Source organism: Octopus bimaculoides, chromosome 13, assembly GCF_046866305.1.
Source record: "Octopus bimaculoides isolate indiv1 chromosome 13, ASM4686630v1, whole genome shotgun sequence".
NCBI lineage: Eukaryota > Metazoa > Mollusca > Cephalopoda > Octopoda > Octopodidae > Octopus > Octopus bimaculoides.
The window spans coordinates 63,047,492-63,057,592 of record NC_142940.1 but is presented as its reverse complement, the minus strand read 5'-3'; the positions used below and the strand labels follow the sequence as shown (position 1 = coordinate 63,057,592).

The window sequence follows — 10,101 nt, the reverse complement described above, 5'->3', positions numbered from 1 at the left end:
TTTTAGAGCTATCATCCATCCACAGTTCCGGCCTTCCGATAAAAGGGTCCCATTGACGGCTCCGTGCTACCTTTATATCAATTACTGTTAACTTCCGTTTGCCCCTTCCGTCTAAAAATTTCCTACGCCCTCCCTCTGTTTCTCCCTCTCTCTCCCCCACTCTCTCTCTCTCTCACTCTCTCCGTCTCTCCCCCACTCTCTCACTCACTCACTCACTCACAAACACGCGCGAACACAGAAACTTATTCACATATTCCTATCTAGTAGATAGGAATATGAGAATAAGTTTCCTTCCTCCGTTCCTTCTCTTAACGTTTCAAATGAACAATTACTTAGACAGCATAGTTAACTAATTCGTTATCTTCGATACCCTCTCTCCTTACTCTATGCCGAAGACTTTCAACATAGTGAGACAAGACTTGTCCATGACTTTGGAAATAAAGGGAAATATTAAATGTATAAACAATACAAGAAAAACAAATAAGGACGGAAATAATTTCAAGACATTTTCCTACCTTTCACTAAATATGTAAAGTGAAGGCGCGTGGCTTTAGTGGTTAGGGCATTTGGCTCACGATCGTACGGTCGCGTTGTGTCCTTGAGTAAGACACTTTACTTCACGTTGCTCAAGTCCACCCAGCTGGCAAAAATGTGCAGTACCTGTATTTCAAAGGTCCAGCCTTGTCACACTCTGTGTCACGCTGAATCTCCCTGAGAACTACGTTAAGGGTACACGTGTCTGTGGAGTGCTCAGCCACTTGCACGTTAATTTCACGAGCAAGCTGTTCTGTTGATCGTATCAGCTGGGACCCTCGTAACCCGACGGAGTGCTCCCTTAAATCTGTAATGAACCAATAACCAAGGTACTTATAGAATGAAATAAGAATGTGTCAGATACCACATCATCAATTTTTAATGTCCATGACATTGTTTGTACCGTGCTGTATTCACGGACGTTGGTTTAGAACTTTAACGGAAAGACCACGTGTGCGCAGCTCGTTTATATCTTTGCAATGTTCACACAAACGAAATGTAACTGGCACAAATAAAAATAATGCTAACGATGGAACATTTTCATAACATACTCGAAACTTTGCATTTGGCCGTAAAAACAAAATTAATTGAAAATTGGATGCATTCGTATTTGTTTCTATGTATTTCTAAAATTTTGAATGGCTACCTTTTCGCTATCTTCCTTTCTTTCTCTCTCCATATCTTCTTTCTTACATAAAATGACAACAGTAACTGTTGATTGCCTGTGTTTTGTTGCACTACTCTATGCTGTAACCGTAGATATACATATACAGAAACATGTAAATCCAAAGATATGGAACTCGCAGGAAACATTATCAAAAACACGAACAATATTAATTCTTGGATTACATACTTCTAATGATACTTTTGAAAGAAAGAAGAAGACTAAGAAATAATATAATTGTTGCTCCATTTATACTAAAAAGAGGAATGAACCAACGATTACTTATATATATATGTAGATAGGTAGGTAAATCAAAAGTGGATGGGTTTTCTTGTTGTCAAGGGTGTTTCTAAGGTTTCGAAAAGTCGTGGAGTTCGCATTCTCGAGTAGAAGTAAATATTGTTTGTAGAAAAAGTCACAAGTATTTTCCACGGTTCTTGGTTGTCAAACTCCCATTGCATCCAGGTTCCACAGTATCGATGGCTCATCCGATTGAAGAAAATCCCGGTGCCAAAGTTTGTTGTCTGCGTTGATACATCTACGTGCAACGAATTACTATCCAAAACATGCAAACATTCCGGCAACTATTCACTTTGTCAGCGCCTGTTGAGCTAAAGACGATTAAGCGTTTAGCCACGAATTATGTGTAGCTGTGGAATGGTTTAGAAGTCGGTCAGGAACAGACACAGAAACGAAGATTATGTACCACCAAGAAGTAATGAATGCCCTAAATTTATCTTTAATATTTTCAAACTACTGTACCGAGACAATATTGGTTGATATGCTTAAATAAATATCATGAGTTATATTGTAGACAGACGTGCTTAGAGCCAGGCAACGCGGTCATAGTTCGTTTAAGTAATTGGTTGTAAACAACATCTCTACAGGTAGTCGATGCTATGATATTATGTCTATGTGAATTACACAAACAGGAAGGCTTGGGCTTTACATATACTGCTACTATATATATATATATATTGAAAGTTACGTATTGTATGTATATATATATGTATGTGTGTGTGTGTGTTGGGAGAGGGAGAGAGCATGTGAGTGTGTACACTGACAAACATATACACACCTATGTATGAAAGAGAGAGAGAGAGAGAGCGAGAAAGATATGTTTAACTGCTATTCTCTATATCAAAAGCAATCTAGCTTGTTAGTTAGCTATGTGTCCACACGTGAATCTGTATTCAATCAATAGATCGAACTGCTTTTAGAATTATACGTGGCTTGGGCTATAAGTTTGTATCTAGACATCTATGACCACTAATGAGCATTGAAAGTTGCAACAAAAACTAGTTGAAAACCATAACGTGTAATAAGCTTTGCTATGTTTTGGCAATATTAGGATTGACACAATTGTCGATAGAGTGCAAATAATGGAGAGAAAAAAACTTTCCTATTCATACTAATATTTGTCTATTTCACCACTATTTATGCGATATAAGGATGCAGGTATAGCTGCGTGGCAAAAGAGTTTCGTTAGATTGCAGGCGATCATAGGTTTGATCCCAGAGCGTGGCATCTTGATTTCTGTGTGTGTATATGGGTGCTATGTTCAATTATGTGACGGCGTGTATATATTCATTCAAGGAAAATCTAATCAAATATCTGAATCTAAGAAATAGCTTTCACATCTTCTCTGCACAGCTGATTGATTGGATTTGGATCATGGGGGTCAGTCTGTTTTTTTCCTTCCAATCTCCAAGTATTTCCAGGTTTCTTGTTTTTTTATGGAAATCCTGTTAAATAGCTCAGTATACGAATACTGATAAGTACAAATTAGAATTCATAACCAGGCAGGTAAGAACAGTGACTTCTGCATGAGTTCGCCTCAACCGTTCTCTTTTTCAACCGCTTATTCAGAACAGTTTCCTTCTACAACGGAGCATAACTTTTATATTCTCTCGTGTAGAACTGTGACAGATTTGATTATTTTTACATCGAGCTAGTGTTTTTACTAGAATCCTTAGGCACAGGAGTGGCTGTGTGGTAAGTAGCTTGCTTACCAACCACATGGTTCCGGGTTCATTCCCACTGCGTGGCACCTTGGGCAAGTGTCGTCTACTATAGCCCCGGGCCGACCAAAGCTTTGTGAGTGGATTTGGTAGACAGAAACTGAAAGAAGCTCGTCGTATATATATATATATATATATATATATATATATATATATATACATACACACATACATACATACATACATATATATGCATGTATGTTTGTACCCCAACATCGCTTGACAACCGATGTTGGTGTGTTTACGTCCCCGTAACTTAGCAGTTTGGCAAAAGACACCGATAGAATAAGCACTAGGCTTACAAAGAATAAGTCCCGGGGTCGATTTGCTCGATTAAAGGCGGTGCTCCAGCATGGCCGCAGTCAAATGACTGAAATAAGTAAAAGAGTATACTATTTCTTAATTTCCAAGCTGTGGATACAAAAGTGACAGACATACAAAAGTGTCCCTTTTGTATGGCTGTCAAGATAGTTCTTCCTGTGGGGAACATTAAAATTAGTTTTAACAATGCTTGTCTCATGGGTATCTTGTAAGTTGGAGGAAAAAGTTGGAGGAAAATTTACGCAATTGTTGATGATGGTGACGTGAGTGGTATCTCCGACACTGATATGGCACGATCGACATTTTTCACCAGAACGAGGCAGTTTGGTGGTATTCTTATTTCTGTTATTGATCAGTTATTTCCTGTTACTGAATAGCGAGGGTATATCCTTTTTTGGTGTATCTATTTCATGCCCAGAAGAAGTGGCTCTCGCTGCAAAGCTGATGTCCCCTAATTTGTGGGATATGTACCATTGTATAATATTCTATGGTTATCATAAGTGCTTTGGTGTCTCTTCAATGTGTCTGGCAAAGAATTCACTACAAGGACGAAAAACTTTACAAACGCGTTGTCCCTCGTAGCATATTCCCGCTGATAACCGAATTCTATTTGTGACTGTAGTAATTGCCTCAATTCTTATTGATAACTGTGAAGGCCACAGTCAGTCATTAAGGAAATTTACTACAGTAGATAGATCTTTGTCACGGAACACAGACTCCAGTATGTACGATTAAGGGACCGTGTCAAGTGTCTTCATAATCTAACGATACAGTTATTATACTTCGGCGATGCTACTTAACTTCTTCAAGAAAAGCCATGTTGTTGAGCAGCCGTTAGGTATAACTCTAAACTCTCTTTCTGCCTCTTGCCTGCTCGTCAGCAACCAGAGTGTTTGTTTCGCAGTGATTGTATTGTTTATTTATAACATTTAAGGATTCTATAGGTTCATGCGTTTCTTAGATCTTAGACACGAATGAGGCTTAGCTTGCATTGTTTTGTTTTTCTGTATCGTTTAACGAGGGCTTCCCTATAAGCTTGTGATTCCAATACAATAGCTGGCTATCAGGTCTTTCCCAGGCGATCTTCAGTTCTGCTGTTTTGGAACCACTGATGATGTCATATCTTTTAAAAGAGATGTTTGTATACTGTTCGCTTTAAACTTCATATAACCATACATTTATGTATTTTTGTATGTATGTATACAAGTATTTCGGTGTGTATACACTATTTCGATGTGTATAAGTGTAAATATATGGTGGTGCTGCTTTTGTTGTTATTTATTAGTTTTATTGAACAGACATGATGAAAATTGCTCCAACCGTGACCATTCCGCGTATTAATCAAAAGCAGTGTATCTTCAACTGCTTCCATCATGTATTTACAATTTTAGATTCTGATTTAGGAACAATTTCATCGAAGCTCTTTGTGCGTATGTATAAACATTTGTATGTATACATGAATGTGTGTGTGCGTGTGTGTCTGTATACATGTACGTGCGTAAGCATGCGTGTATGCATTTTTTTGTATGTACAATACAATGCATGTACAGTAATCCCTCGCCATATTGCGGTTCACGTATCGCGGTTCACCTATCGCGGTTTATTATTTAAGCTGACGTCGATTTCTCCGTGGTGTTGTTTTGCATTTATGATAAAATAAATGTATACAAATTATAAAAATAATAATAATAAAATATACAGCACAATGTTGTTTCTACTTCGCGGATTTTCACCTATCGCGGTGGAGTTTTGGAACGTAACACCCGCGATAGTCGAGGGATTACCGTATTATGTATTTATATCAATGTTTGTTTTTATGTCGAGTTACAATAAAAGCAATTTTCATTTAAACCGAAGGAGACCCGAGTACTCTTTGTTGAGTACATATCTATTATAATCTTGATAAGAAGTGTTGACAGTAATCTCGAAGTTTCGGCCTGCTTAGTCTTGATCGGGTTTTCTGACGTGGGCTAACCCGGTCGAAACTTCGAAATCACTGTCAACTCTGTTCTTGTAAAAGAAGAGTATATGTGTGTATGTGTGTGTGTGTGTGTTAGTGTGTGTGAGTGTGTGTGCGTTATGCCTTGTATCATTGGTAATCAGAAGAGTACTTTGTCAGCCCAATTATTGAGAAAAATCAACCAAAATTAAATGGTTAAAATTGCATTGTATAGGAACATAACGAAACACGTGACTGATTACTGGTGTTAAACTTAATTGAAATTTTTGGCCAATGTCATGAAATTATTGGTTGGCAAAGACTATCGAGGTTTGCTTCAGCCAAAAACGCTAATTGTTGGCAAGGCAACTTCATATTTAGATGCAATGATTCCGAGTTCAAATCTCGTATTGTCGACAGATAGTTATAGTATAGGATACCAGCTAGCAGCTTCTACACAGTGGGACAGGACTGCTAATCATGTGTTTCTGAAGTGTGGTGAAAAAGACTTGCCCAATGAGCCAGCCAGTGAGCTTGAATCAGAAACCATGTGATTCTGAAGCAGTCTTTGTTACAAAGCGCTGTTCATTATAAATATTTCGTTTGTTGTGTTTGTCAGTGACAATCAAAATCGAGTGATCAAATCGAAAGTAAATATTGACTTTTTATATGTGAAAAGCTCTGTAGAAACCAAACGTTTGAAAAACATTTCCGGCCATGGTAGTGTGGCTAACAAGCACGCTTTCCAGCCACGTGGTTTCGGGTTCAGTTCCACAACACAGTGTTTTGTGCAAGTGTCTTCTATTATGGCTCCGGGCCCACAAGTACCTTCCGAGTGTATGAATTTATTAAACGGAAATTGTGCGGAAGCTCGACGTATATGTGTGAGGTTGTGTGTGTGTGTGTGTGTGTGTGTGTGTGTGTGTGTGTGTGTGTGTGTGTGTGTGTGTGCGTGCGTGTGTGTGTGTGTGTGTGTGTCTCCCCACTACCCCTAGATAACCTGTGATTTCGTTATTGAACCAAAACGAGCGATAGAATAAAAACCAAATCTTAGAAAACAGTAACTACTTGGGTTGATTTGTTCGACTAAACTGTTCAAAGCGGTGCCCCAGCATGGCCGTGTTTCAGTGACTGAAACAAGTAGAAGATGAAAGAAAAGACAAAAACAAGCTGGGAGGTATTCGCGTAAACTTGTTTTTGAAATTACAATAAAGTTTTAAAACCAGGGTAAATCACTACCCTAGGTGGGGGGTATCTTTCGGAGCACCGGGATGGACCACAAATATCGAGGGCGTCCGGGAACAAATGTATTTGTAAAAATGTCCGTCGTGTGTACAAATTGGCTCGAGTAAGCTATACCATGACGATGACGATGAGTTCTAATGGCCCGAAAGATATCTCTTGCCTGTAAACAATGATCGAACTTCTCTTTTGCTAAGCATGTATATTCACTTTGAGAAATGAATAGTAAATTCCTTGCACGTCCATTTTTGATAGTACCAACAATTAACGAAGTATTTAAGTTTACTTTTACCAATAATGAGAAAATTCAGTTAGATAAAAGATTATTTGATAGAATATTCAGTACATTGTCCCTTGAATTAATTGTGAAGTTTGGGCATTGAACTGTATGAGTTGCGATCTTTGGCTCATCAAAGTTTTAGTCATGAAAATAGATGGACAAATAAAGCGTATATATGTATGTAGGAAAGTTGGTATGTTTCTGTGTGCAAATTGCACGAAAAGTGTTCAAATTAACTGATAGAAAATAAATAACAAGTTTTCGGGTTTTTTTTTTTTTTCAGCAAGTACATATACGCAGAAATGTATATAAATCTGACATGCTTTGCGAATATAAAACACACGAACACACACACACACACATATACAAATGCATAACTATGGATCTATCTCACCTCTGTCTCTCTCTATGTGTATATAAATACAAAAAAAAATAATCTTTTCTACTCTAAGCACAATGGCACGAAATTTTGGGGGAAGAGGCCAGTCGATTAGATCGACCCCAATCGATCCCGAAAGGATGAAAGGCAAAGTCGACCTCGGCGAAATTTGAACTCAGATCGTAAAGACAGACGAAATACCGCTAAGCATTTCGTCCAACGTGCTAACGTTTCTACCAGAAACAAAGAATAAAATACAAAGAATAATAATAGGAAAGGTTTGAAATGCGGCGAGCTGGCAGAAACGTTAGCACGCCGAGCGAAATGCTTATCGGCATTTCGTCTGTCTTTACGTTCTGAGTTCGAATTCCACCGAGGTCGACTTTGCCTTTCATCCTTTCGAGGTCGATAAATTAAATACCAGTTGCATACTGGAGTCCATCTAATCGACTGGCCCCTCCCCCAAAATTTCGGGCCTTGTGCCTAGAGTAGGAAAAAATATGATAGGTTTGAAGATGTTCTAAATTTACACAGAGACGGGTGTGTGTTCGCCTGAATGTTATAGGTTTTATTTTTTAACATAGCAAGTAAATTTTACTATGTTATGTCTATATGCATAGGAAAATAAAAATACCAAAATGGTTTCACGTAATAAATGTTTCCATGTAACATTCTTAACTGTAAAAATTTTAGTGTGTGTTTTCACATGGTAAGTTTTACGCTCACAAAAGAAGCGAGAGAATCACACAGTACTAAACGGTTTTTGTATAGAAAAAGTTTTAGTATAAAAAAAGTTTTACTGAGTAAATTTGAATGTGTGCTGGAGCCAAAAGAGGTTTTCCAGCAGAAGAATAATCATATTTTTACGACATGTTTTCGCTGTCTTTCAGCAGAATAGAGTTTAAAGTATGTTTTTGCAATGCATTTTTAGATCATGTGGCATAAATTTTATAGAGTCGTCTTGCTTACACACACACACACACACACACACACACACACACACACACACACACACACACACACACACACACATATATGTATAAGGATATGGATATAATATATATATATATATATATATATAGAGAGAGAGAGAGAGAGAGAGAGAGAAATATATATATATTCACATACATACATATACATATAAGCATATGGATATAGACGGATACATATAAATGGATATCTATCTATCTATCTATCTATCTATCTATCTATCTATTTATCTATCTATTTATCTATCTATCTATCTATCTATCTATCTATCTATCTATCTATCTATCTACCTATCTATATAGCGGTTCGGCAAAAGCAACCGATAGAATAAGTAGTGGGGTTGATTTGCTCGACTAAAGCATGGCCGTAGCCAAATGACTGAAACAAATAAAAGAATAAATGAATATATATATATGCACTCACGCATACATTATATACAATACACGCACATATATTTACGTGTTCATATGTGTTTCTATGTATACATGCATATATATATATATATATATATATATATATATATATATATATATATATATATATATATACATATATACATATATATATATATATATATATATATATATATATATATATATATATATGAGTGTGTGTGTGTACATATATACATATACATATATATATATATATATATATATATATATATATATATATACATATATATATATATATATATATATATATATATATATATATATATATATATATATATATATATATATATATATATATATATATATATATATATATATATATATAATGGGAATACATATCCGTACATAAGATAACACTGTGCATATCGTCCTCTTGTTTCTCTACCTTCCACTCGCAGACTTTCGTACACAAACCCTTTTATAAACATGTGTATGTATGTACGTCTATCGCTCTCTATACAGGTATGTGTGTGCCTTGTACGTGCCTATGTATACCTGTGTAATTTCACCTGTGGGAATATTATTGCCTACATACATGCGTACATGCACACCCGAATGCTGAACATCGTTAACCGATATAAACAAGCGAGTGGTGACTCATTTCTGCAGTAAACTAACTTGTAAACATGCAACGTAGCTGTGTTTGTCGACAAGGCTGCACTCGTCAAAATCGATACATTTGGGTATTTTACGCGGGTGCACTGTGGTATTGTAGAAGGTAAGTTCTTTGCAATACAATCCCGCAACCCTGTTTCGATTCACGCTGTAGGCAGTAGAAATCATTATACTTTATTTCAAGTCATTTATTCCATAGAATGAACTCGATGGATACTACAACCTCATTCAAATTTACTGAAAAGAAAATATTTGCCATCATTAGCGTGTAAATAGTTGTAGTATATTGCGATGGAGTTGTTTGTTCTTATTGTTGTTAAGCCCGAGGAAGGACGTAGTTAGGCAAACAAATGATTGAAGAATTTTCCTCGGTCATTAGCGCGTTTCGTTGCATTTCTGCGTCCAGGCTTGTTTATAGACAGTTGATTAACATTCGAGTAATGTTTGTCTGCTATTTTATGTAGATCGACGAAGCACGTATGACTACCATAGCAAAAGGAGGTCATATACGAACCCCCTCTCTCTCTCCGTAAATGTACACACACACACACACACACACACACACACACACACACACACATACACATATATATATATACACGTATATAAAATCTTTTGATTTTATTTCGATTTATAATAAAAATAATTTTACATTAAACTT

At 36.6% G+C, this 10,101-nt stretch overlaps 1 protein-coding gene across 2 annotated transcripts in view; it reads left to right on the top strand.

Annotated features, from left to right (window-relative positions):
- Positions 1-10,101, top strand: part of LOC106881302 (glycine receptor subunit alpha-1) — a 243,433-nt gene that overhangs the window by 6,002 nt on the left and 227,330 nt on the right. Inside the window, exon 1 of one of the 2 annotated variants that reach the window (XM_089361973.1) lies at positions 9,236-9,543. The exons of the other annotated variant lie outside the window; for it this stretch is intronic. The gene's annotated coding sequence lies outside the window, so the exon portion shown is untranslated. Of the gene's footprint in view, positions 1-9,235; positions 9,544-10,101 lie in introns of those variants that run through there. 2 annotated transcript variants of the gene reach the window in all.